Raw genomic sequence first — 14354 nt, 5'->3', positions numbered from 1 at the left:
ACAGCCATATTTCAACAGGATATTGCGCGACCACACGTGGCACGCATTGTCCAAAGGTTCTTCGTCAATAACCAGATTGAATTGCTTCCCTGGCCGGCTCGCTCTCCGGATCTTTCGCCGATAGAAAACATGTGGTCCATGGTTGCTCAACGAGTGACCCAGATTACATCCCCAGCTGCCACACCAGATGATCTTTGGCAACGTGTGGAAGCTGCTTGGGCTGCTGTACCCCAGGAACACATCCAACGTCTCTTTGACTCAATGCCGAGACGTGTGGCAGCGGTGATCTCCAACAATGGCGGCTACTCTGGCTACTGATTCTGGCAGGAACCACATGTCACAGACGTCTGTAAACGTAATCATTTGATACTTGGTCAACATGTTATCCACAAAATAAATTTTGTTGTGCTACCTCTTGTCTTTCTTGGTGTTGCATTTACGGTGGCCAGCAGTGTACCTCAGTGCTCTGCTCAACACTAAAATGTCACGATTCTTCTACGAAGATCACAGTGTAATCATAGGTATCATATTAAGAGTAGGGCTAAATGCGATTGGTGCAGAAAAAAAAACAAGTAAAGAACGCGTTTTAACGATAATTCCCTATTTTTCAAAATGTGTACAACAAAGTAAAAACAATATATCATAAAATAATAGTATCTCTTATAACATAGTTGCCTTCGACAAATGTGCTCTTACTGTTGCTAAAATTGGTCTCTGATACACAGCACACGAGAATAGGGAAGCTCCATATTTAACGCAAGCAGCAATAAAGCCTTCAGGGAGATATTAGCACTCCTACTACTTCCTGGAAGCAGATTTCATATAGGTCAGCATTTTCAGAAGCTCTCACAGTCATATGAGGTTCTGATGCTGCTTTCAGAAGATTTAATGGAGGTTTAATATTATCTGCATCCTTTGCAGTAATTTCTGCATCTCTATTCTAACAAATATCATTCACAAAAACTTATCACTCGCAAGAAGCATTAATACACATTTGGAAAACCGCACAGCTTATTCAACCCACGAGTTATTCGTTTCATCGCAATATTTCAACCCTCAACTACAATAGAAACACATACCATTTCATCTCAGTTACCTGTATGCAAAAAAAAAACTTCACTTAGTTTTTCTGGACGTAACTTAATAGCTATAGACCAAAATTCGAAGGAGGGAGCCTCGCACCGTTTGTTCTATATTTATGACGAGCTAATCTAATTTCCCACAGATCACACGTTGCGATACTGATTTAGGCGGTGATAAAATATGGAAGTATTCCATTGTGCACAAGTTACAAGTATCATACAAAAGAAACAGTTCGACCACTGATATACGAGGGTTGGAGCTTAAATAGGGGCAACTATTTATTCACAACCGATACAAACGAGTTACATGTTTGCACCTCTTACTGTCCTTCAAAGTACTCACCCGTTGCCAGAGATGTGGAAGGCGTAATATACCGTTAGCAGAACATATTCTGTTGACGATGCGAATGGAGCGGTCTACTGCCTGTCGAATCTCTGGAACAGTTCTGAAGCGAATGCCACGAAGTAGTTGCTTCATCTTCGGAATCAAATCAAGGTCACAAGGACTAAGTCCTGAGAGTATGGTAGATGGTACAGTACTTCCCAGTCTCATCGACCGAACAGAGCAGCCGCAGCTTGCACTGTATGTGACCGTGCATTGTCGTGCAAAATCATGGAAGGTTTGCGCAGATTGTGTCACCGCGTCTTTCGCAAAGCTGGTCGCAGGTGATGCTCCAAAAACGAACAGTAATAATGTGCATTGACGGTCTGCCGTGGAGGAACTAATGCGTTACGATAACACTATCGAGTGGCCGAGCAGTTCTAGGCGTTACAGTCTGGAGCCTCGCGACCGCTACGGTCGCAGGTTCGAACCCTGCCTCGGCATGGATGTGAGTGATGTCCTTAGGTTAGTTAGGTTTAAGTAGTTCTAAGTTCTATGGCACTGATGACCTAAGAAGTTAAGTCCCATAGTGCTCAGAGCCACTTGAACCATTTTGATAACACCATCACAGTCGTACACGAGAATCACTATAACATTGTGTCGGTTGTGAATAAATAGTTGCCATTATTTAAGTTCCAACCGTCCTACCTTCGCATCACCCTCAGACATCCACTGTGTTACAGAGTGCCCAACTTTCAAAGCTCCCATTATATAGAGTCTATTAAAAAGATCCAAGATGCCACAATACCAAAATGCTCACGTGATCATGAAGCCACTTCTAGCCACGAATTCTAAATTTGCTTGTAAATGTAGAAAACTGCAAAGCATTGTATCGAATTATATTATTTTTCATTCTTTTCTTTTCTTATAAATAAGCTTAATGTAAAATGAATAAGCTATAAACCAAAGACACGCCAAAAGTAAATTAACGAGTTGTTTTGTGACAAGAGCAATGTTTGATACATCGTTAAATATCTGTATGAAACAAACTAAGAAATACGCTCTTTAATTTATTAATTCACGTAACTTCACCCTTTTGTTTCGGGAAGTGGTAGCGCACGGACGTATGCTTGGATCCGTCGTACCAGCATTGTGAAAAATGTGTATTTTACCCGTACATTAAAAGTGTTATAAAATGTTATTAGAAAAGGATAATTTATTCGTACAATTATAAGCTCAACTCCTATCTGTTCATCATTTCACTCGCCACCGAGATCCTGTATCGAGAGATTCGGTGCAGACAAGAATAATTCAAATGTTCAAATGTGTGTGAAATCTCATGGAACGTAACTGCTAAGGTCATCAGCCCCTAAATTATCCTAAGGACAAACACACACACCCATGCCCGAGGGAGGACTCGAACCTCAGCCGGGACCAGCCGCACAGTCCATGACTGCAGCGCCCCCGACCGCTCGGCTAATCACGCGCGGCCAAGAATAATTAATGCTGTATCTGGAGGAGAGTTCCTGCAACGAAATTGTCACACTAAAGGCTAGGCACAATGGAATTCATGTGAAGGTAATGACTCAGACTTGATAGGCACCTATTGAACTTGGTTTACTTATACTAAAAATATTGTGCTTCGTATGTTTAAGAACTTATAGACAGATCGACAGTTTCAATGATTGCGGTGATTATTTGGTACCGTACACTACTGGAAGCAGGAGTACGTAATGTAAATTATTTTTGGCCTTGAAAGTAATCATATCGCCGGCCGATGTTCCCGAGCGGTTCTAGGCGCTTCAGTCCGGAACCGCACTGCTCCTGCAGTCGCAGGTTCGAATCCTGCCTCAGGCATGGATGCGTGTGCTGCCCTTAGGTTAGTTAGGTTTAAGTAGTTCTCATTCTAGGGGATTGATGACCTCAGATGTTAAGTCCCATAGTGCATAGACCCATTTGAACCAATTTGTAATCATATTCAATGTCTGTTGATATTGGTATCAGTTAAAGTTCACCCAAGATTGTGCACAGAGTCATAAAATACTGTCACAATTCTCTCAACTATTCTTTCCAATCAATTTTTTCCAGTTATTTAAGCAATTATTAATCCATTTCCATTCTCACATCCCTACTCAACATTCAACGCACTTGCGCTACTTTTCTGTATGTGTGTGTGAGTGTATCGGATTCTCGTGGGGAGCCCCCAGACTCTACCCTGGATCTACAGCTAGTGAATCCACCACCAGACGCCCCCCCTTCACATCTCACCGGTCTACAATGAAAGAGAACTCAGAAAGCAGGTCGCTCTGTAACGCAGTGGATGTCTGAGAGTGAGTGATGGCGGAGTTATATCGATAGGTCTAACTGTTTCTTTTGTACGATACTTGTAACCTGTGCAGAATAGAGATACTCCCACACTCATTTCGTGAATCAGCATCGTTATACAATTCAAAGTGTGATGTGTGAGAGATTAGGTAAGCTCATTCTATGTATAGGACATACGATGCAAGGCTGGCATCTTTCAAATGTTGTTCTTGAGGTGTTACGTAAGGTCCTGAAAAACTAAGTGAAGCTGGTTTCTTTTATACTGGCGACAGTGATGAAACGGTATGTATTTCTGTTCTGGTGGAGGGCTGAAATATCGGGATGAAACGAATAACCCAAGGGTTGAACATGGTGTGCGGTTTTGCAAATGTGTGTTAATTCTTCTTCCGAGCGGTAAGGTTTTGTGGATGTGGATGATATTTGGTAGACCAGAGATGCATAAATAACTACAAAGGTTGTAGCTAATACTAAACCTCCATTAAATATTCTGAAAGAAGCATCAGAACCTCATATAACTGAGAGAGATTCTGAAAATGCTGACCTGTATGAAATCTGCTTGCAGGAAGTAGTAGGAGTAATAATATTTCCCTGCAGGCTTTATAGCTTCTTGTGTTAAATGTGGAGCTCTCCTATCCTCGTGTGCTGTGTATCAGAGACTTGTTTTAGCTACAATAAGAGCATTTTTGTCGAAGGCAACTATGTTATAAGAGATACTATTATTTTGTGATATATTGTTTTTACTTTGTTATACACATTTGAAGAAGAGAGAATTATCGTTACAATTCGTTATTTTCCTGTTTTTTCCTACACCAGTCACAATTGTCTGCCCTTAATATTATAGCTCTGATAACACTGTAACCTGCGTTGAAGAATCGTGACTTTTTAGTGTCGAAGCGTAGAAATACATACTACCTTTCTGACAACGTATCCAGTCCTGCATAGGATTAAAAAAAACATAATTTCGTCCCACAGTAGTGTACTATTGTTAAGATTTGTGGCACTCAGTTCAATGTGACCTGTTAAAGGCAGCTTTGTGACATGTAGACCTCACTAAGGTAGTAGCGAATAGATTCCGTATTGGGGTGTATGGCAGGGTGAAAAAGGAAATCTCTGTGCTGCCTATTGCCATACATCATGTTACTTTAACGTGTAATCAGAAGTGGTGGCTGAATGTGCCTGGTTTCTTAATATTTGGGATATGTTCTTCGAGTCAGGGCGTGGCATGTTAGAAGTTTTAACGTCGTAGGGGCGCTAGAAAATCTGAAAAGGAAAATGCTTAGTCTCTATCTAAGTACAGTGCGGGCCAGTGAAGCGGAATGGAAAGAAGAGAGGCATTTCTGGTCAGATGAGTATAGGGTTATATCAGCAGAAGCAGAAAATGGTATACAGGAACTGGATTTGTTATGAATAGGAAGGTAGGGCAGCGAGTGAGATACTGCGAACGGTTCAATGGTAGGGTTATTCTCAGCAGAATCGACAGCAAACCAACACCGACAACATTAGTTCAGGTATAAATGCCGATGTTGCAAGCCGAAGACGAAGAGGTAGAGAAATTAAATTAGGATATTGGAAATGTAATACAGTACGTAAAGGGAGATCAAAATCTAATAGTCATGGAGGACTGGAATGCAGTTGTAGGGCAAGAGTAGAAGAAAAGGTTGCAGGAGAATATGGGCTTGGGACAAGAAATGAGAGAGGAGAAAGACTAATTGAGTTCCGTGATAAATTTAAGCTAGTAATAGCGAACACTCTGCTCGATAATCATAAGATGAGGAGCTATACTTGGAAGAGGCCGGGTGATACTGGATGATTTCAGTTCGATTGCATCATGGTCATACACAGATTCCGAAATCAGATAACTGTATTGTACGGCGTATCCAGTAGCAGACAGATTCAGATCATGATATAGTAGTGATGAAGAGGAGGCTGAAGTTTAAGAGACTAGTCAGGAAAATGCAATACGCGAAGAAGTGGACATCACACAACACCCAGTCATCACGGGGCAGAGAAAATCCCTGACTCCGCCGGGAATCGAACCCAGGAACCCGGGCGCGGGAAGCGAGAACGCTACCGCACGACCACGAGCTGCGGACGGAAGTACTAAAGAACGAAGAGATACGCTCGAAGTTCTCTCAGAGTGTAGCTTAAATAGAATATTTCTTAATCGTGGGACGGAAGACTACACACACCATCCCTGTACTTTAATAGCATTGACTTACTTTTGGAGACTATGCGACAGTATTTCGCAAATAGCTGTTTTGCATGTTTTTAATTTCACATTTATTGCATCCAATATCTGTTGGATTTGGTGTACCATATTGCGTTGAACTTTCATTGATATTAGAATGATTGAGTGACCGAAATCACACACAGCACAGCTTCATCTCAGTGCTCCCGCTATCTTACGTAAGACAAAACCAAAGTTCTACCTTCGCTCCACTGCAGCACATGCCGCGCTCTGCAGGCAATATGTGTGCATGACAGATACTTTAGAAATACGTTTTGTGATGACTCTCTAGCTGTAAATTTTAGCGTAGCAACACTAAGCACAAGAGTAATGACGCACAAACACTACTGCTGAAGGAGACCGGAATGCCGAGACAGAATGTGGCGTACTTAACCGTCGACTTCCCCTCTATATATACTTGTCGCACTCTATATGAACGAGCCTCACCTTCGTAGCTCACCGTACATTCTCAACTTCCACTATAACTTTGAGGTCATTGTCAGCTGCTATCCTGACATTAACACGTATTTTGAATTTCCCAACATTCTTTGTGGTGAAAAGGGGGGGGGGGGAGGGTGTAATTAACTGATCAATGTAAGTGATTATTCATTTAATTTGATATCAAAGTTGCTTCAGAGCGTCTTCTTTTACCATCCAAGCTGCAAAGTCAGTGGTCCAGGTCAATTTCTTAGTCCGGAACTTAGGTTCGATAGAGAGAGTGTGGAGAGGGCTGGGGATTTCCCAGATGGGATAGAGGGGAGGGACACCACGATGGACTTCGGCGTTCCGAGAGGGAGAGTGTTATTAATTGATGAGTTTACTTAATTAGTCAATTAATTTGACATCAAATGATTCAAATGGCTCTGAGTACTACGGGACTTATTATCTGAGGTCATCAGTCCCCTAGAACTTAGAACTACTTAAACCTTACTAACCTAAGGACATCACACACATCCATGCCCGAGGCAGGATTCGAACCTGCGGCCGTAGCAGCCGCGTGGTTCCGGACTGAAGCGCCTAGAACAGCTCGGCCATAGCGGCCGGCATTTGACATCAGAACTGCACCTAAACCCAATTTCTGACGTAACATTTTTTCGTCAAACACTTTTGGTCGTCTTTTGTGATTGTTTACGAGTGTGAAACATTCCTCGCAGTACTGAACATCCACACTACTTACCAGAAAGATGAATCTCACTCCAATATGCCATGTCTCATGCGTCTTGAACGCATTATCATTCCACGTTCACAGCTGGTCACCTCGTGATGTGCTGCCATGTTAATTGAACAGCTGTCTGTAGCAGATTGCTCAGATGTGGTGGCTATACTTGCTCCATACACTGCATCTAGCCGCAACATTTGAGCGTCATACACGGCTACATTCAAACGGGACCACACCACTTGCCATTAGATTTGTTTAAATTATGCATTCAGCATTTCATTTGTTCGTTAATGGAGCGAAGCCTTATTGAGGTACGGCGCTCAATAGGCACGATTAATGCGTCCTGATATCACAGAACGACAGACGGAATCATTGGGTGAGATAGAGCTTGCGTTGTGCTGCATACAGACAGAGGGAGAAGCTGGCTTCTGACTGACAGATGAAATTTTGAATGTGGAGATTAACCGACGCTTATGGCTCTAATATGTGTCCATAATACTGTTATTAATATAACAGCAGTCTTTTTACTGAAATTGTAAACACGGGGAAGCTCTATTAGAAAATGTCTTTAGCATGAAATATTTTATTTTTAGTTCAATTTTAAGTTACACAATCAGTTTATTTAAGATTTACTGAGGAGCGATCTTAAAAGTAATCAAACCCTGATGACGTTTCACTCCACCAAGTCGGGCCCATGCTCAGGCGGATTAGTTTTCTATAAAAGTGAAATCTGTTGTGAATCAATTAGTGCCGTTTACTCCGTAACAAAAGAGCTGTTGATTCTCTGTTGTAATCTGTTTCAAGGATATGTGTTAGTTGAAGGCGACGGTGGTGCGGCGAATTCTAGGTAACATCGTTTTACATATTTTACCAATAATTTCGAAGGCTGAGACTGTTCTGCTGAATACATCGTGAGTAGGTAATTTAATTTTTAAAATTCTCACTCTTTCATTGCCATAAAATGGTTTTTAAAGCGGAGTGACAGTCACTATTTACTCGAAGACAGTTGCAACAGCCCAACCCGGTGGCATACTGCACTACAAAGGAAAGTATATGGAAAAGTTGAGGTAAGTGGGGAAAACAGGACTCTCTAATTGCACACTGACGAGTGGTCGGCTAACCATATCACTCAACATGAACTACAGTCTGTGCTTCCCTCAGAATGATGTCGCAACATGAACTGCGCATCGCGTAAACTATTTTGAATATAAAAGAAGTAGATGAAAGTCTCAAAATGCGGAATTGCTTTCATTATCTCTTATTATTTATGTCTAACAAAACGCAAAAGCAAATTAATGGATTATAGCAATATGCCACAACCGAAATCTGTTAGCTCACCCGTAGGCCGGAGTGCAACATGTAGCTTATCACCGATGTAATTAAATCTACACTTGTAGTAAGCTGTGAAGGAAACAAAAGATAAATTTGTAAAGGGAATTAAAAATCTCAAAAAGAAATACAAAGTAAAATTTTGCCGATGACACTGCAGTTGTTGCATGGATCGTAAAGTAATTGGAAAATTCGTTAAACGAAATGGATAGTGACTCGAAAAGACGTTATGAGATGAACATCAAGAAAATTAAAACATAACTAATGGAGTGTAGTGCAGTAAAATCTTGCGATTGAGAAGGAATTAAATTAGTAAATGAGACTTTAAATCCTGTAAATGAGTTTTCTTATTGGGTGGCAAAACAGTTATATACACATACCAAAAACGGGTTTGAATCACCTCAGTTCTGAGAGTTCTGGAACCTGAAAAATGGAATAGAGATCAACCTAAACATCATTTCCGCCATTTTTATAGCTCATGAAAACCAAACATTGGCCTAGATTCCTGTACACACCGGTGCCTCTAATACCCAGTAGCACCTCCACTTGCATTGATGCATTCCTGTATTCGTCGTGGCATACTACACACAAGTTCATCAAGACACTGTTGGTCCAGATTGTCCCAGTCCTCAACGGCTATTCGGCTTTGATCCCTCAAAGTGGCTGGTAGGTCACGTCGCACATAAACAGCCCATTTTCAGTCTATCCCAGGCATGTTCGATAGGATTCATGTCTGGAGAACATGCTGGCCACTCTAGTCGAGCGATGTCGTTAACCTGAAGGAAGTCATTCACAAGATGCGCACGATGGGGGCGCGAATTGTCGTCCAAGAAGACGAATGCCTCGCCAATATGCTTGCCAGCAGGGAACCTCCACCTTGATGCACTCGTTGTACAGTGTGTCTGAGGCGTTCAGCCTGATCGGATTGCCTCCAAACACGTCTCCGACGATTGTCTGCTTGAAGGCATATGCGACATCGTTGACGAGAACGTGGTGCCAATCCTGAGCGGTCCAATCGGCATGTTTTGTTTTTGGAATCATCTGCACCGCGCTGCATGGTGACGTGATTGCAAAAATGGAACTCGCCATGGACGTCGACCGTGAAGTTGTGCATTATGCAGCCTATTGCGCACAATTGGAGTCGTAACACGACGTCCTGTGGCTGCACGAAAAGCATTATTCAACATGGTGGCGTTGCTGTCAGGGTTCCTCCGAACCTTACCCGAAGGTAGCAGTCATCTACTGCAATAGTAGCTCTTGGCCGGCCTGAGCGAAGCATGTCATCGACAGTTCCTGTCTCTCTGTATCTCCTCCACGTCCGAACAACATCGCTTTGGTTCACTCCTAGACGCCTGGACACTTTCCTTGTTGAGAGCCATTCCTGGCACGAAGTAACAATGCGGCCGCGGTCGAACCGCGGTACTGATCGTCTAGGCATGGTTGAGCTACAGACAACACGAGCTGTGTACCTCCTTCCAGGTGGAATGACTGGAAATTAACGACTGTCGGAACCCCTCCGTCTAATAGGCGGTGCTCATTCATGGTTGTTTACATCTTTGGCTCGTTTAGTGACATCTCTGTAAAGTCAAAGGGACTGTGTCTGTGATACAGTATCCCCAGTCAACGTCCACCTTCAGAAGTTGTGGGAACTGGGGTGATGCAAAACTTTTTTTGATGTGTGTATTACAAAAGCTTCAAAAGAGCAGTAGCAAGAAAAAGATGTGCGAAACAGAAAATTTTTGTAACATGGAAAATAAATTTATGTGTCAGGAATTTTTTCTGAAGGTATTTGGTCTGGGTAAACCTCCTACAGTAGTGGAATGTGGAAAGTAACCAGTTTACACAAGAGAAGAAGCTTGAGGAATGTGGTGCTGTAGAAAAATAGTCGAGATTAGATGGGTATATAATGAGTAGATATTGAATCGATTTGGAGAAAAAAATAATTTTTAGCACAATTTGACTAATTGACGGATCGGTTGATGGGAGACATCCTGAGGCGTCGAGAAATGGGCAATTTGTTAACTGAGGGAAGCGGCAGGAGACCAAGGTTTGATCACGGTAAGCAGAGTCAGATGGATGTAGGCTGTAGTAGTAATGCTTGCACAGGATAAGCTAGCGTGGAGAGTTGCGTGATACCAGTCCTCAGACTGAAGACAAGAAGAGCAACAGTTTATATGGAAATTTTCTTGTCCAGGATCTTCGACATGGCAACACAGGTATCCGCAGCCTAGAGAATGATTTGAAAAGAACTTCAGCAGCTGTTGCACTTCTATTCTAAACACAGTCCCGAAAACCATTGGCTAACTAAAGTGTAGTGAATCTATTCACAACTATCTAGGCAAACTTGCCTTGTTCCTGAGTGGATTCAGGACATTTGAGACAGCCACAGTTCATAATGGCCCTCAGGGATGCAACTGATCGTGTTTAAAGTATAACTGCAAATGGTTATTTATTTGGATATGACGTGGAATGATCACACAGGCTCACTCGTAATTATTCTACAAAGGTGATTGTGCACATAGCACTCGTGAGAGCCACATAGAGTATTGCTCAGGTGCTTGGGACACATACCAAATAGGTCTAACAGTGTATACTGAACGCACACAAAGAAGAGTAGCTCGAATGTTCACAGGTTTTGCTAACGCTTGGGAAAGCATCGCTGAGGAACTTGAGCCTTCCGGGGAAAATTTGCATACGACTCTTTAGGAACTAATGCAGAGAGAGAAATCTAGAAATATACTAAAGTCCCGTACGTATCGTTCCTGTAGGGAGTGCAATGACCAGATTAATCTAACTACAACGCGCAAACTTGCATGCAAGTAATAATTTTTTCAGCGCTGCATACGTGAATGACAATGGAAGAAGCACTAATACAGGATATCCAGCGAAGGAGTCCCTGTTTCACAATCAAATATCTCGAAAACTAAGAGCGATAGACGAGTGCAACACGTGGTATATCTGTTATGAAAGCTGCAAGAATTGTAAGGAGAATTTACAAAAAAGTTTCGAAATAGTTCGAAAAGTTGCCAATAGATGGTGCTGTAACAGCAATATGTAGCGTCTACAGATAACACGCCGCATCTCAGAGCTATCAGCTCCATCGTTGTCGTTGTTGTTGTGGTCTTCAGTCCTGAGACTGGTTCGATGCAGCTCTCCATGCTACTCTATCCTTTGCAAGCTTCTTCATCTCCCAGTACCTACTGCGGCCTACATCCTTCTGAATCTGCTTAGTGTACTCATCTCTTGGTCTCCCTCTACGACTTTTACCCTCCACTCTGACCTCAAATGCTAAATTTGTGATCCCTTGATGCCTCAGAACATGTCCTACCAACCGGTCCCTTCTTCTAGTCAAGTTGTGTCACAATCTCCTCTTCTCCCCAATTCTATTCAATACCTCCTCATTAGTTAAGTGATCTACCCATCTAATCTTCAACTTTCTTCTGTAGACCCACCTTTCGAAAGCTTCTATTCTCTTCTTGTCTAAACTATTTGTCATCCATGTTTCACATCAATACATGGCTACACTCCATACAAATACTTTCAGAAACAACTTCCTGACATGTAAATCTATACTCGATGTTAAAAAATTTTTCTTCTTCAGAAACGCTTTCCTTGCCATTGCCCGTCTACATTTTATATCCTCTCTACTTCGACCATCATCAGTTATTTTGCTCCCCAAATAGCAAAACTCCTTTACTACTTTAAGTGTCTCATTTCCTAATCTAATTCCCTCAGCATCACCCGACTTAATTCGACTACATTCCATTATCCTCGTTTTGCTTTTGTTGATGTTCATCTTATACCCTCCTTTCAAGACAGTGTCCATTCCTTTCAAGTGCTCTTCCAAGTCCCTTGCTGTCTATGACAGAATTACAATTTCTACTCCGTGGATTTTAATACCTACTCCGAACTTTTACAATATACAGCATCGGGGAGACGCTACAACCCTGTCTCAATCCCTTCCCAACCACTGCTTCCCTTTCATGTCCCTCGACTACCATCTGCTTTCTGTTCAAACTGTAAATATCCTTTCGCTCCCTGTATTTTACCCATGCCACCTTCGCCGGCCGGAGTGGCCGTGCGCTTCTAGGCGCTACAGTCTGGAGCCGAGCGACCGCTACGGTCGTTGGTTCGAATCCTGCCTCTGGCGTGGATGTGTCTGATGTCCTTAGGTTAGTTAGGTTTAATTAGTTCTAAATTCTAGGCGACTGATGACCTCAGAAGTTAAGTCGCATAGCGCTCAGAGCCATTTGAACCATGCCACCTTCAGAATTTGAAAGAGAGTATTCCAGTCAACATTGTCAAAAGCTTTCTCTAAGTCTACAAATGCTAGAAACGTAGGTTTGCCTTTCCTTAATCTTTCTTCTAAGAAATGTCGTAAGGTCAGTATTGCCTCACGTGTTCCAACATTTCTACGGAATCCAAACTGATCTTCCCCGAGGTCGGCTTCTGCTAGTTTTTCCATTCGTCTGTAAAGAATTCGCGTTAGTATTTTGCAGCTGTGACTTATTAAACTGATAGTTCGGTAATTTTCACATCTGTCAACACCTGCTTTCTTTGGGATTGAAATTATTACATTCTTCTTGAAGTCTGAGGGAATTTCGCCTGTCTCATACATCTTGCTCACCGAATGGTATAATTTTGTCAGGACTGGCTCTCCCAAGGCTGTCAGTAGTTCTAATGGAATGTTGTCTACTCCCGGAGCCTTGTTTCGACTCCACCATTGAAACTCGAAATAATGAAGAGGTTGAACTCATATTTTCCACTGATTTTATGGTAATGGAATACCGTAAATTGGAACACATTCCTATGGCAAATAAAGCGCAGTGTTTGAACACGATGTAATGTTCCACAAGGAACTGATGAGATAATCATTCGCAATTTCTTCGCTAAATTCCAATGAAAAGTCTGCGTGGCTGATGACCTAGCTGGGAATGTTGGCTCCAGGCAAACTGAAGGTTCTCCTGAAAATGTCTCGAAATCCAGGGGAATCCGTCCAACGAAATGCAGCAGAGACTGATCTGTAACTGTGCGACAGAGAGATGACTTTGCAACCAGATTCTCTGTTAATGAAGGATTTGTTGTCGGCTGCAGCTGATTCACACATGAACTACACTTCCACCTGAATGGAGTCGCTTATCAGCAACAAAACTGTGGATGTTTAGGTTCCGAAAATTCCCATTTGTGTGAAGCGAAACCACTGCTTTATCTCAAAGTTACTGTTTGGGCTGTGTATGCAACAGAGGTATTAATGGTTCTTTTTCATGCGAGAAACGATCAGCAGTGATCGTTACATTGCAATTTTTGAACAGTTTCTCGCCACACAGCGTTGGCGGATCGATCAGACACGGAGTGGTTTGCGCAATCATCATGCCAGCCCACGCCGCACCAAACAATTGTTTCGCTTTCTTGATGGATACTTCGGTAATGGAGTCATTGTGTTTGATTATTGCAACTATACTGGGCTAGAAATCTATTGGCCTCCATATTCTTCGATTGGACTCCTTGTGACTTTGTGGGCCAAAAAATTGGTTCAAATAGCTCTGAACACTATGGGACTTAACACCTGAGGTCATCAGTCCCCTAGAACTTAGAACTACTTAAACCTAACTAACCTAAGGACATCACACACATCCATGCCCCAGGCAGGATTCGAACCTGCGATCGTAGCAGTCGCGCGGTTCGGGACTGAAGCACCTATAACCGCTCGGCCACCGCGGCCGGCGTTTATGGGCCATATAAAGACAATATCGAAACCATCATACTAGGCTACATGAGCTTGAATTGACAATCTAAGTGCATCTGAAACCGTTTCTTTTGAGACACTACAGAATGTAATGGAAACTTTCACTGCTCCTTTGCGCCACCTAAGTACTGCGAGTGGCAGACATTTCGAAAATGTTGTGATGT

The sequence above is a fragment of the Schistocerca piceifrons genome, chromosome 2, assembly GCF_021461385.2.
Source record: "Schistocerca piceifrons isolate TAMUIC-IGC-003096 chromosome 2, iqSchPice1.1, whole genome shotgun sequence".
NCBI lineage: Eukaryota > Metazoa > Arthropoda > Insecta > Orthoptera > Acrididae > Schistocerca > Schistocerca piceifrons.
Note: the sequence above shows the minus strand (reverse complement) of the source record.